The sequence below is a fragment of the Magallana gigas genome, chromosome 6 (genome assembly GCF_963853765.1).
Source record: "Magallana gigas chromosome 6, xbMagGiga1.1, whole genome shotgun sequence".
In the NCBI taxonomy this organism is placed as follows: Eukaryota; Metazoa; Mollusca; class Bivalvia; order Ostreida; family Ostreidae; genus Magallana; species Magallana gigas.
In genome coordinates, this window is record NC_088858.1 from 28,251,739 (window position 1) to 28,266,299 (window position 14,561).

General features: G+C 33.8%; 2 protein-coding genes across 6 annotated transcripts in view; one reads left to right on the forward strand and one right to left on the reverse strand.

The window, feature by feature from the left end:
* LOC105326630 (integrator complex subunit 14) overlaps positions 1 to 915 on the reverse strand; it is a 41,016-nt gene extending 40,101 nt beyond the window's left edge. Inside the window, exon 1 of one of the 3 annotated variants that reach the window (XM_066086615.1) lies at positions 897 to 915. The gene's annotated coding sequence lies outside the window, so the exon portion shown is untranslated. Of the gene's footprint in view, positions 1 to 188; positions 281 to 896 lie in introns of those variants that run through there. The other 2 variants (XM_066086611.1, XM_066086612.1) reach the window with 2 other exon arrangements.
* The window catches only part of LOC105342947 (sodium/potassium/calcium exchanger 2), a 72,064-nt gene continuing 57,865 nt past the window's right edge, over positions 363 to 14,561 (forward strand). For 2 of the 3 annotated variants that reach the window (XM_066086606.1, XM_066086610.1), the window contains exon 1: positions 363 to 496. The gene's annotated coding sequence lies outside the window, so the exon portion shown is untranslated. Of the gene's footprint in view, positions 497 to 13,021; positions 13,043 to 14,561 lie in introns of those variants that run through there. The other variant, XM_066086608.1, reaches the window with a different exon arrangement.

Here is a 14,561-nt window from a genome sequence, read left to right on the forward strand (position 1 = left end):
AGGGGTCAGTTCTGCTTGTCCACCATCTAAAAACTTTCCTGTAAGCTGGTAAGTACATATAGGCTATACAACTTTGACGTTAAAACTTTTGCGCCCTAATCAATTTACGGCGCACAAAATCTTGCACTACCTTTAAACTAATTATAATCTTATTAATCTCAAAACACCTTGTGCATTTTCTTACTTACTGGCATATAGTGTGTTAGTCTAACGTTGTTTCATCATGTTTGAAACGGAAAAAAGAAACCGGCGCTTCTAAAGTGAAAGTAGAGAGATGACTAAATAAGGGAAGATTATGAAGAAGGGAGTTTTTTTCATAACAATTAATAAATATCTTGATTAATTTAGATTCTTGTGTATGTTTTTACTAATTATTTACCGGTAAAATATGATATTATCGATCTTGCTTAAAAATACCCGAATTTATGCTCTGAATATATTCGACAAATTCCTGATAATAGTACCACCTGCAAGATGCTGAGTAGTCAGCACTCAGGTAACTTTGTTGTAGATGCCATTTTTATTGTTTTCGTGTCTATGAACAAAATATTTAAATATCACCTTGTGATTTTAAGTAGTGACTGCAAAATATGCCTTACTGTCAATATGAATCGTATGATCAACACGTTTCAAGCCCCTGTGTTTCAAGTCGATATATTTTGTTTGTATATACAGAGGCATAAATGTATCTGGTATATATACTGCAGCAACGATTTGTGCATACAAATTTATGTAGCAGGTCAGTGCCGTATAGGTTTTTATCAGTACTTCGCGTTGTGTTTATTTTGTTTTGAGACTGAATTTGACCTTTACATTAAGAATTAAACTTTACTATACTCTGTCCCGAGTTTTTGCTTCCACCACTTTTTGCTTGATATTTCAATAATAGTAAATACCTTTGTGCTCAAACTACGTTCATCCACTAATATGAAAAATGTCCAGATTATCTGTTTTGAAACGCCCCCTCTACCGCTTCGGGTTTCAATACACATCCAAAAATTGAAAGTCTACGGAAATTTTGCATTGCATCAGCCATTATTAAGCCCGGATGATAATGTTAAAAAATTGCGCGATGTATTCCGAGTGTATTCCGAATAGAGAAAAGATGTAAACATTTCCCATTACAAATCTCCGTAAGAAACTTGTTTTCGTTCCTGTGAAATTTTATGAGTGAAAAGGGATAATTGTTCAATGAAGATATCTTGGATATATTCCCTTTCATCGATTTCAATTGTATTTCTTTCACAGGTATGTGTATTTTTATTAAAAATCATCAAAAATTGATGGAAGCAATAACTTGGGACAGACTATCAATTATAAATAAGGTATGAAAACGACTTTACTTTCACTATAGATAAACCAGATATAATAAACCAAAAGTAAATGAAAACCAAGATTAACAATCCTTTATAAATTTATTATAACAAAATAAGAACATAAGTTTACAAGTACTCAAAATCCCCCAACCCTAAAACCTTACCTTAACAGGGACCTCAAATAGACAGACGAGAAGGGGACTCATGAGAAAAGTAGCTAGCAAAACCAGCTGTCTCCCTCCCTCTCTCTGTCTGGAGAAAAGTAGCTAGCGAAACCAGCCATTTCCCTCCGTCAAATAAGGACTTACACGAGTTTATATACAGAAAAGAGAACAAAGACAACTGTCATTAACGTTATTGGCTATTGTATAAAGTGGGCGTTACCAAAGTAATAGAATAAAATCAAATCGGGATCGGAATACTAATAATAATAAATATAAACGAAATCCCGATCTACCACATTTACATGGACAAGTCGGGGATTAAACCAGGTAAAGCTGAGATAGAAGTTACAACTAACCACCAAATAATGTATCATTGGTTAGATGATAGTTTTACAATGCTGGGTTTCCATTGCTTAAACCTAGCTGTTCACTTCCTTCTCTCTTTTTTTTTTTTTTTTTTGGGGGGGGGGGGGGGGGTTAATAAATACAGCATTGCGCAAAGAAATAAAAATTCAGTATTTGTTTTAAACCAAATGGAAGAATTAAATACAGAACTTTATATCAGTTTATAATGATATATGTTTCAGTTGTGCAGTTGGTTCCAGAGATTTACAGTTCTGTATGCTCAGAACTCTAAATATCTATTTTTTTTGTTTTGGATTTGATATTCAATTATAGTAACTGTTCGTAGTTCCAGTTGCCTTCATCAGTTCATGAAAAGCATTTACTTATCATATATTAAATGATCATGCCAAAGAAAGGCAATTTAAATCCTTCTTTCACATTAACTTGGAATATTCAATATTGCCTATACCTTTGTAATTCTAGTCTCTAATAATGTTACTGTAATACTTTCAATATTTTTAGCAAATTTTAACAAAAATAAAAATTACTGTGGTACATAAAAAAAATCATTTTCCTTCGCAAAGATTATTTTCATAAGCAAAACTATAGAAATTCATTACATCAATATTACGGTTGATTTTTGTTTCATAATTTGATTTTTAATTGTTTATGTCATGATTAAAATTAATGTCCAGACTCCATCAAATTCAATGTTTCTATATGTACACAAAAAACCAATGAATGCTTTTCCATGTCAACAAGAATATGCTTTGCAATCTGATGCAGTACATATTATAGCAGCTTTATGAATTGAATGAACTTAATTTTTTTTTCTAAATAAAAAAGTGACCCCATTTTGCATGACTGCATTGACAAGCCTCCTTTTAAACCCTATAAAAGCTTTGAATTAATTTCCTACTTTCAAATTGAGCATTAAGATTTGTAATTACAGCAAAACACCTAATAGATTTGATTGATTATAAAATGACATTGGTAATTGCTGATTAAGAGGATTTTAAGGTTCCTTTAGATAAAATAAAAGATAGAAGACATGTATATTGTAGATAAGATCGGTTATCAGAGCATTTGTATAGATTGTGGAGTTTACAAAGTGGTCTGCTCTGTTGGCCTCATTAACCCGGATTGTTACTGGTAATTACAGGTACCAACAGAGCATTGGAGTGATTTTTACATCATGTATACGTATCAAGGATTATCCTTGTTGGTTCCTTAGCCTACTAAATCTACCAAATCAGTTAGTAGTGTGATTATGAAATGATCAGAAGAAGTAAATATGAAACTTTAATCCCCCCTATTAATTTAATCATTTGATGATCAGACATTGAACCAATATGTGTCTAATTTGCGGACATTGATTAACACTCAAAACAGCTAATCATTTGGAAAGGAAATGGAAATATTTGTTCCATTGACTACATCCAGGGTGTTTTTAGCTCACCTGAGCTGAAAGCTCAAGTGAGCTTTTCTGATCAAAAAAGCTAGAGCCAGGAAGCATTAAAAACTATAATGCTTCAGCTTGTGAGATTACTATGCAAGCATCCTTAAATAATGTAGATTCCAAATAATTAAAACTTTAGCACTGGACTAATACTGTGGCCCCAAGAGGGGTTCAAAGTTTAACATAGAAAGATACATTGAAAATGTTTTTAAAAAGTTTTTCTCGAGAACTATAATGCTACAGTTTGTGAGATTACTATGCAAGGATCCTCAAATTGTGTAAACTCTAATGTAGTGGAACCAAGAGTTATCTTTCTTGATGTTCTGTACAGTCTGAGAGTTATTCCTCTTGAAGTGGAACTCTTCTACGTTCAGTTTTTCAGGCTGTGTACATGTGGTCCCACCGCAGTGCTACACATTTTCATTCCTATGTTACTATTTATGTTGTTCAAGCCAACCATAAACCTCGGACCAATACTGGGTTCCCAGAAAGGGGTTCAATGTTTAAAATAGAAAAAGCATATGCTACGAAATGCAATGTTACAAGGAACTGCTGTTCAGGTGAGCGATGTGGCCCATGGGCCTCTTGTTTTAAAAAGCATGGTATTGCACACGAAAAGCATCAAACATGGCTATGATTTTATTAAGCAACCCAATGTTTATATTTTCAACCACATTTAGAGTGGTTGAACACAAACGATAACTCTATTCTGAATATCATCGCTTAATTCAAATAACCGCTAGATGATTAAATAAGACATATATCTTAATAGATTTTCATGTTTTATCATATATCAAAGTAGGATACCTATAAAAAACAACTAGTACTTATGTATTTTGAGAATATTATCTGAACACTTAAACTTCCGATCGAAATTTCACAGGAACTGAACAAATCTTGGGTTAATCTCGTGAACTCTCATTCGAGCACCTCTAGATTTATTGCTTACTTAACAACGATAAAGAAAACATTCCGCACACATTCGCAGTGGCGAATATTGTAAATACTGGTAATGGTCTGATATTAAGATGCTCACTAATATCAGACTGTCACAAGTAAAATTTTTGACTGCTGGAACAAAGGAATGACATCACAGCAGTGTTTTAATGGTCATTAATTGAACGAATAAAAGAGTATCAATTTCTCAAAAAATATTTTTATGAATTAATTATTCCTTTGAATGCCGTAACATAACATCTTTAAAAATAAAAACCACAACTAGCCACTTAAACATGCTATTGCTTATTCTACACGAAGGTATAGGAATATTTCAGTACTTATTTTTCGCCTTCGACATATGTACAATGTTAACTTTGCAATTAATTTTTTTCTGTTTGTTAGCAATGTTCATGTATCTCATATTCTACTGCAGTTGAATAATATCGTGCTACAGCCTACATAGAAATAATGCTTTTAAAAAATGCAGACTTTACTGGTAAGTTGTAATGGCAAAATACTGAAAGAACTCAAGGCTCTGTTCCATGTACAGATTCAACTGACGTCACAAACGTCAAACAGTTTATTCCCACTTAGCAAACATTCTGAAATTCTCAATTCCCACCTGGCCAACATTTTGATTTTCACACCTGAGTGATCAGGAGGCTATAGTCTGTTTTCACATGTTATGTATTTGCAATCAATTACCTGAGAATAGAAGAGCATTTAATTTTTCCTATAAGATGATTATCAGAATAAGTAAATAAAAATAACCATTTTTTTTTAAAATATAGATTAGCAATTTTCTGCAAGATCATTGCCCTAAACATTTTAAATGTTGAAACCAATACGGGCACTTGCATGATTAAAATGTTTTTGTAAGTAATTTTAATTGGTTTAAATTGGATGTATATAATATATATTCATAAGAATAGACTAGAAACACATATTACTATGTTGCTATATAATGTAATATTTATAATAAGACCCTTGACATTACAATTTAACGCAAATAACACAATTTTGTATCTCATGTTCATGTGTATTTAAATGGTTTGAGAGAATAAACAAATTGAAATTGAGAAGCATTTACTTTTATTATGGCCATTCATTAACAGAATCAAAAGCCTGAAAATTATGAGTTCTTGATTGTTTATGGACTGTTAGTTGAAAGACATAAAAAATCAAAATGCCCAATCTTCAGGTGCAGGTCAACTTTATAGAAAATGACAACGGAAGATTTTATCTTCATAACTAATGATGTATTGATCATCATACACGATTGAAAATATAAGCACTTTACTCTAGTGTTTTTGTGATTTGTTAATTTCATATTCTGTAGATTGGAATTAATCAAAATAATCATAGAAACCAAAGAAAATTGAAAAAAAATTGAAATATGACCCATATATGATGTATAATTAAAATTTTAAATGTGATTCTTATAATTACAAAATTTTTACAATGCAAAGTTTAAGTTTAAAAATCAGCTTATATAATTTTCTCAATTTATGATGAAAATAGACAAGCCATGATATTTGTACCCTATTTAAGGGCGTGAATTATAGGGGAATATGTAACAATTCATTTTTAAAAATTAACATTTTCATCTGAATTAATAAAATAAAATACAGTTCTGGGATAGAAGCTCAATTCATATGTATTCTTCTGTAGGCTAACAATTAACAAATATATATTATTTCTTCTACTTTCATCTGAAAACAGACTATAGCTAACCTGTAATTAAATTCTTTTGTTCTCCACCTGCACTCTATTCCCACTTAGCCAACACAAATCTACCTGTATTTTACCTGTATTTTTTCAAAATGTTGGCTAAGTGGGAAGACACCCGTCAAACTATGACGTCATTGATGATGCACGATGTTAAGCATGAATACACAGTAAAAAATTACTAGATAAAACATGCTTAAGTTCAGTTTATATGCATTTCTTCCTCAAATATTCAATAAAATGATGATTTTGTAAATAATCACAAATAATTACCCTAAAATAGAGTGGTCTGTTTTATTTTCTGTTACTAAAATTTTCAAAATTTGTAAAATACATATTGGCCACACTTGAGTATCTCTAAGAAATTTTGCAGGCAGATGCATTTATGCAATATCTCAGTTTTAAAAGTTTCAAAGAGGTACTCAAGTGTGGCCAATCGCATTCAAATTTGGGAAATACTGCAGTAAAACTACAATTTTCAGCTTTTTTTAACAACCATGGTATGTTTGATGATGTGCTTGTGCTAAACAGGCCCGAGGTGAAAAAATTTCATATATATGCATAGAAGTAGAATATTGTGCCCTATATTATAAGTAATTACAATTTGTATTGTTTCAAACTTGATTTTTGTGGAAATTTTAAGGCACATTTTGATGCCTTGTGGCTCTACCTCTTTGTCTATTGTCTGTTGTTGGCGTTGTAAACTTTTCACATTTTCATCTTCTCCTCCAGAACCACTGGGCAGATTTCAACCAAACTTGGCACAAAGCATCACTGGATGAAGGGGATTCAAATTTGTTCAAATGAAGGGCCACACCCTCTTTAAAGGAGAGATAATTTAGAATTATTGAAAAATTGTCGGTATTTTTCAAAATTCTTTTTCTCAAAAATATTAGGCCAGAAAAGCTGTAACTTATATGCAAGCAGAGAGGTGAAGCGTCCAGATATCTGAAATGTGTCTATTGTTGTCATGAATGATAATGTATTTGTATACAATGGCTCCCTGGTGTTGATACTGGTTTTTTTGTCGTTCATACCAATTTGCAATACATACTAGAATTGTCCGTTGATATGAACATTTTTAAATATAAAGAAACACCCGCTTTATTTTATTATTTTGTCATGAAATATTAACCGGACTATAATGATAACCGAATCTAGTTAAATACTATGTGTAAGTGTGATATGTGCCCTGGCATTTACCATGTTTACATGTACGTAATGTTTTTAACTACCTATTAATTTCTAGAAATGACAATTTCCACAATAAATAATTTATTATAATTTAAAATTCATTTTCTTTTTGGGTCACCTGAGTAAACCCAGGTGACCTATTGCTATCCGTTTTCGTCTGTCGCGTGCGACATGCGTTAATAATTTTACATTTTTAACTTCTTCTTAAAAACTACAAGGCTGATTGTTACCATTTTTGGTATGAGGCATCTCTATGGTAAGAGGAATCTAAATTATGAAATTCATGGCTCTACCACACCAGGGGCGCCTCATGTGGGGCCAAATATGCAAAAGAAAGCCAAATTTTCAAAAATCTTCTTCTCTACTCCCACACATGTGAGGAAAAAACTGGTTGCATAGTAATAATGTCCATGAGGCCTTCTACCAAAATTGTGTATTTCATGGCCCCTGGGTCAGGGGTTCTGGCTCTAGGTTAGGGCCAATATGGCCATATAGTAAAAATGTATTAAATCTTATAAAATCTTCTTCTCTACTACTTTGTTAAAAACTAAATGCATTGTTATGATGTTCATGAAGCCCTCTACCTAAATTTTGAAATTCATGACCCCCTGGGTCAGGGATTCAGGATCTGGGGTGGGGCCAATATGGCCATATAGTTAAAATGTATTATGGTAAATCTTAGGAAATCTTCTTCTCTACTCCCATATATATATTTGTTAAAAACTAAATGCATGATTATGATGTCCATGAGGCCGGCGGGGGGGCCTCTACCAAAATTGTGAAATTCATGACCCCTAGCTGTGTCAGGGGTTCAGGCTATAGGATGGGGCCAATATGGCCATATGGTAAAAATGTATTAAATCTTAGAACATCTTATTCTCTACTCTCATATATATTTGTTAAAAACTAAATGCCTGGTTATGATGTCCATGAGGCCCTCTGCCGAAATTGTGAAATTAATGACCCCTTTTTTAGGGGTTCAGGCTCTAGGGTGGGGCCAATATGGCCAAATAGTAAAAATGTTTTAAATCTTCAAAAAATTCTTCTTCTTTACTCCCACACATGTGGGCAAAAAACTAAATACATGGTTATGATGTCCACTAACTCCTCTACCTAAATTGTGAAATTCATGGCCCCCGGGTCAGGGGTTCAGGGCATGGGGGGAGGGGGGCAATATGGCAATATAGTGTTAATACATATAATGTTTAAAAATTTTCTTCTCTATTTTCACACATCTGTATAAAAAACTGACTTACAATTATGTTTACCAGGAAGTTCTTTACTGAAATTTTAATTTTCAAGGAGTATGGGTTGTGACTCTAGGGCAGGGCCGAAATGGATGTATAGGTGTAAATACTTATAATGTTTAAAAATTATCTTCTTTACTCCCACATGCCTGAAAGGAAAACCCAATTCATGATTTTGTAGACCAGATCTTTAAGTTTTTCGCCAAAATTATAGGTTTCACATGTACAGTTCTTTTTGAAAGATTTCAGGAAGGGAGGTGGTCATCATTACAAATTTACATATGTATAATTTTTCTACTCCAGAATGAAACCTAATTATTAAATGCATATATGAGACTCCTCGACAAGTTTGTGTATGGGTTATATGCTACTCAGGTGACCGTTAAGGCCAATTGGCCTCTTGTTTTAAAATAAAGTCAATTTTATTGATAAAATTAACGTTTATTAGTTGGATCCACCAATGCACTTCCAATGAGTTGACATGCTTTCATTTTGTTTTCTTCTTGTACTTCCGGTTTTGACTTAATCTAACAAAGCATTCATGGGACAATTCGTTTTAAAAAGAATGTTTGAATAGGTAGATGATACAGAAAGCTTTGTAAAAAGTTCCAGTTTTCTTGATTAAGGTCAAGATCTAGTAAATGAAAGGTGCCTACAGGTTTATGAAATTCAAGATAAAAATTCTTTTAATGATGCTTCATAACAATACAGTGAAGTCGCCATTTCCGGGTCACGTCAGGCTGTTTCTTTGATTTTTTGCAAAGGTGTTCTATTTAAAATCTTATACTATATGTATATTGTAAGTACATTTTGTGTGTTATTAAAGTAGTCCGAGTATCGCACTACGTCATAATACGGATTTTACAATATTGGTTCGACTTTTACGAAGCGTTTTAGATACCCGGTATTTATTTTGCTCTACATCGCTGTTGTAAACAATGGCAATAATAAGCAATTAGAACGGTAATGTATGTATTCTATGAGAGATAGAAATGATTAATGTTGAGAAACTCGATTCCGTTAAAGTAAAATGAAAAACGAAGTGTCTGATTAACCAGGATCTCAGGTATGCTTATGTCTTCTTTGTTTTGATGCCCCCCCCCCCCCCCCCCCCGAAATTTTATTTTTCTTTTACTCAAACCAGTTTAAATTTAGAGACAGAAGCTATTTCGAATTTATTCAATCGTCAATTAATTAATGTTTAAATGATATCTAACATTGTTGACAGATCAAGTCAGAAAACTGTAGCAAAATGTGATTTTTACGGATTTTTTCGTCAGGGTCTACTTGGTTTAGAGCTTATAGCGTGAAAAGTAATCTGTCAACATATAATTTATTTTACCAAATCTTTTTTCTAAGATGTCAATCTATAGAATAAACACCATAAATTTAAGTTTGAGTCCATAAAATAGTTTTAAAAAATTACCAAACGCAATACTAGCATTGCATTTTTTGTATTCTATTTTGATACATCAGGTCCATAAAGCGTACTTACTTACAAAAATTTGCGCAAAATTATTGATGAGATATGGCTTAAATAAATATTTATACTCTATTTTGTATGTTCTGTTCTAATTTTTCCAAAATTGGTAATTATTTTTAGGAAAAATGGACGTCTGGCAAATTTCATAATTGTCAATAATTTTCGCAAGGGGGTACACCCGTCTGAGAGGTGATAACAAACAAACTAGCATGTAAACATGCATATTTTCTTTTGTATATGTATTGCTAGAAAGTATATCTATCATTTAAAGCTAAGCTTTTAATGATTGAGCCCATTTGGTGCCGAGTATAGGACTACCTTAAGCATTCATTTTGTTTTTGAATATAAATTCACGGAAACAATATTTACAGAGGCATTTCAACAAGGCATGGTTTCCCCACTTTCGAATCATTTTTAGTTCACCTGAGCTGAAAGCTCAAGTGAGCTATTCTGATTACATTTTGTCTGTCGTCCGTCTGTCCGTTCGTCTGTCTGTCTGTCTGTAAACTTTTCACATTTTCAACATCTTCTCAAGAACCACTGGGCCAATTTCAACCAAACTTGGCATAAAGCATCCTTAGCCTAAGGGGATTCAAAGTTGTGAAAATTAAGGACCACGCCCTTTTGCAAAGGGAGATAATTAGGAAGTTTTACATAGGAATATATAGAGTATATCTTTAAAAATCTTCTTCTCAGAAACTAATCAGCCAGGAAAGCTGACACTTGTGTGGAAGCATCCTCAGGTAATGTAGATTCAAAGTTGTGAAAATCCCGACCCCCGGGGTAGGGTGGGGCCACAATGGGGTGTCAAAGTTTAACATATGAATATATAGAGTAAATCTTTAAAAATCTTCTTCTCAGAAACTAATCAGCCAGGAAAGCTGAAACTTGTATGAAAGCATCCTCAGGTAGTGTAAATTCAAATTTGTGAAAATCATGGCCCCCGGGGGTAGGGTAGGGCCACAATGGGGTGTCGAAGTTTAACATAGGAATATATAGAGTAAATCTTTAAAAATCTTCTCAGAAACTAATCAGCCGGCAAAGCTGAAACTTGTGTGGAAGTATCCTCAGGTAGTGTAAATTCAAAGTTGTGAAAGTCGTGGCCCCCGGTGGTAGGGTGGGGCCACAATGGGGTGTCAAAGTTTAACATATGAATATATAGAGTAAATCTTTAAAAGTCTTCTTCTCAGAAACTAATCAGCCAGGAAAGCTGAAACTTGTATGAAAGCATCTTCAGGTAGTGTAAATTCAAAGTTGTGAAAGTCGTGGCCCCCGGTGGTAGGGTGGGGCCACAATGGGGGATCGAAGTTTAACATATGAATATATAGAGTAAATCTTTAAAAATCTTCTTCTCAGAAACTAATCAGCCAGGAAAGCTGAAACTTGTATGAAAGCATCCTCAGGTAGTGTAAATTCAAAGTTGTGAAAATCATGGCCCCCGGGGGTAGGGTAGGGCCACAATGGGGTGTCGAAGTTTAACATAGGAATATATAGAGTAAATCTTTAAAAATCTTCTCAGAAACTAATCAGCCGGCAAAGCTGAAACTTGTGTGGAAGTATCCTCAGGTAGTGTAAATTCAAAGTTGTGAAAGTCGTGGCCCCCGGTGGTAGGGTGGGGCCACAATGGGGTGTCAAAGTTTAACATATGAATATATAGAGTAAATCTTTAAAAGTCTTCTTCTCAGAAACTAATCAGCCAGGAAAGCTGAAACTTGTGTGAAAGCATCCTCAGGTAGTGTAGATACAAAGTATGTATTATGTATTATTGTGCATTGTCCAGATAGTTTGTATTATGACTCCATTAAGCTGATTTTATCATACCAATTGTTTCTCAGATGAGCGATGTGGCCCATGGGCCTCTTGTCTCCATTTTCGGGTCGTGTAACTTCAAAGTGTTAGTAATGTCGAGTAATCGTCTCAGAACACAATTTTTTTAAAATTTGCAGCAATTAAAAAATAATGCCGATCAGAAAATATATTTACAACTACCGGTACTGATACTTAAGTAACAGGGACCAATTTCCGTATGTAACTGACAGTCGTAATTCACAATGAAATGATCATCATTATGTCATCATGGTGACAAAAAGAAAAATAAACCTTAAGAAAAATAACAAACAAGATAAATAAAATGACACCTGAGCTGGATGGATCATTTTATTCAATTGATTCTCATTTATATCTCTTTCACGTTTTCATAAATCCGCAGAAAAATATGTTTCAGGCATAGTGACCCGCAATTGGGGAAATTCCTTCCGATTGATCAATTAATTGGTGTAAATTTATTTGAGCAGTTATCATTATGAATAATTGTTGACATATAACTGAATGTATGTGAAATATTTTTCATCCATTAACGCCCTTCCACAACTTTTACATCACCTGTGCTGCAGCGTAAATAATGAAAATAGCATGTCAAGATGTGTGACAATCTCCATCTCGAAAGCGCTTGATTTCTAAATTCGTTTTTCGGAGGGTCTGTGAATGTTAATTTGCGAATATCATTTAATGATCAATGTATTTATTAAGTTTGTTATGCTTCAATTTAAACAATGTGACATGAAATGCACACCAGTGACCCAGAATTGGAGATGACCTGGAATTGGCAACTTCACTGTATCTTTGTTTCATAGGGTGTACTGGCGCACCCGGCTTACATTTTTGGTAAACACAATGAAAAATCATGTTTTAAACAACCATTTTCTATGAAATATGAAGGATAAAAGTAACAAATCTCAGAGTTTTATCCATTTTTGAGTTTTGACTAATGAAATATATCTAGAATGCCTCTCCAGTCTCTCCGAAAATGGCATTAAACAAGCTCTTGACCTCCTCTTTAAAATGATGTTAAATTGAATATAGGTACTGGGATTACTTTTCCTGTGATTAAAGATAGAATGTCAAAATATTGTTTTATTTTCTACATACCATAATTCCTTTAAATCCATAAAATACGGGAAAAAGATTCATCAAATCAATTATGACGTCGTTCTAGCTCAAAAAGACAATCTGGAGTCATTTACTAGATCTTGACCTTAATAAGCATATTTTTTATTTGAAATACAGGGATCTTTAAAAAATGCGATGGCACTTGACAGGTGCACAGTTTAAGATATCCAAGCCACGAGCTGTGAGGCGTGACTTATCCTGTCTGGCCAGAACTCTCGGTAATTTTAAAAGTGATTTGGGAAGTCGGTGTTTATACAAGCTACTCATGAGTGTCTAGCACGTAAAAAAGGTGTAAAACTTAATTGACAGGGGTAATCTGTTGTACTGAGTGGGATATCATTAAATTCTAGGGTCCGGTTATATCAGGGACGTGTATCCTAACAGTTAGTATATATGTCCCTGTTATATGAAGAAAGATTAGTAGTGAATCGGTGTTTTGTGGTAAAAACAAACCGTCCGGATCTGGAACGAGGAATTCCGGATAAATGAGAAAAAACAGTGTATAAAAAATCTGTTCCCAAATAAAATAATCCGTAAACTGAAGCGTCCGGTTATCTGGCATCCAGATATCTGAGGCCCCACTGTAGAGTCAAGTTTGTTCTAATCATGGTCCCCTGAGGTAGGGTGCGGCCACAATAGGGGGGTGGATTTTTACATAAGAATGTATCTAGAGAAAATCTTTAAAAATCTTCTTCTCAAAAAATATTTGGCCAGAAAAGCTAAAACTTGTGTGGAGGCATCCTCAGGTAGTGTAAATTTAACTTTGATCAAATCACGGTCACTGGGGGTCGGGTGGGGCCACAATGGGAGGATAAATTTTTACATAGGAATATATAGAGAAAATCTATAAAAAAATCTTCTCAAAAACTTAATGGTTAGGAGGGCTAAAATTTAAGTGGAAGCATCCTCAGATAGTGTAAATTCAAGTTTGTTCAAATCATAGTCCCTGGGGGTAGGGTGGGGCCTCAATGGGGGTATGGATTTTTACATAAGAATGTATCTAGAGAAAATCTTTAGAATCTTCTTCTTAAAAACTAAAAGGCAAGGAGGGCTCAAATTTAAGTGGAAGCATCCTCAAATAGTGTAAATTCAAGTTTGTTCAAATCATAGTCCCTGGGGTAGGGTGGGCCCACAATTTGGGGGGATGAATTTTTACATTGGAATATATTGAGAAAATCTTTAAAAATATTCTGGGAAAGTTTTCAGTCCTAAAAGCAGTAACTTGTATGAAAGCATGGGTTGTGCAAGATTACAGTTCGATCAAACCATGAATTCCATCCATAGAGAAAAATTGGGCCACAATGTGGCGGGGGGGGGGGGGGGGGGTTATATAGGAATAGAGAAAAATCTTCTTACATGTACAACAACTAAAGGGGCTTGGTATTTACCATATATGTATGTGGATAATCAAAAATTTTCAGCAAGGTCTACTGTACTTAGTTGTCAAGAAATTTTGATATTGATACTGTTATGCTAATTTGATCAGAGTTAAGACTCATGTGAGCGCTGTGCCCCCTGGGACTCTTTTTATAATTTAAGAATGCATAAAAAATTGTAATTGCACGGTATGAGTCTCCATTCCTACTGAATATGTATGTACCGGTAATATGTTTTGTATTATCTGCTGTCAAAGTCATTAAATGTATACTTTTAACAAATGTCTGAATGCCAATGTTCAATAAAAGGTTGAGGCAAATATTTTTATGAATGGTTGAACTTTGAGATGGTGTTAACACT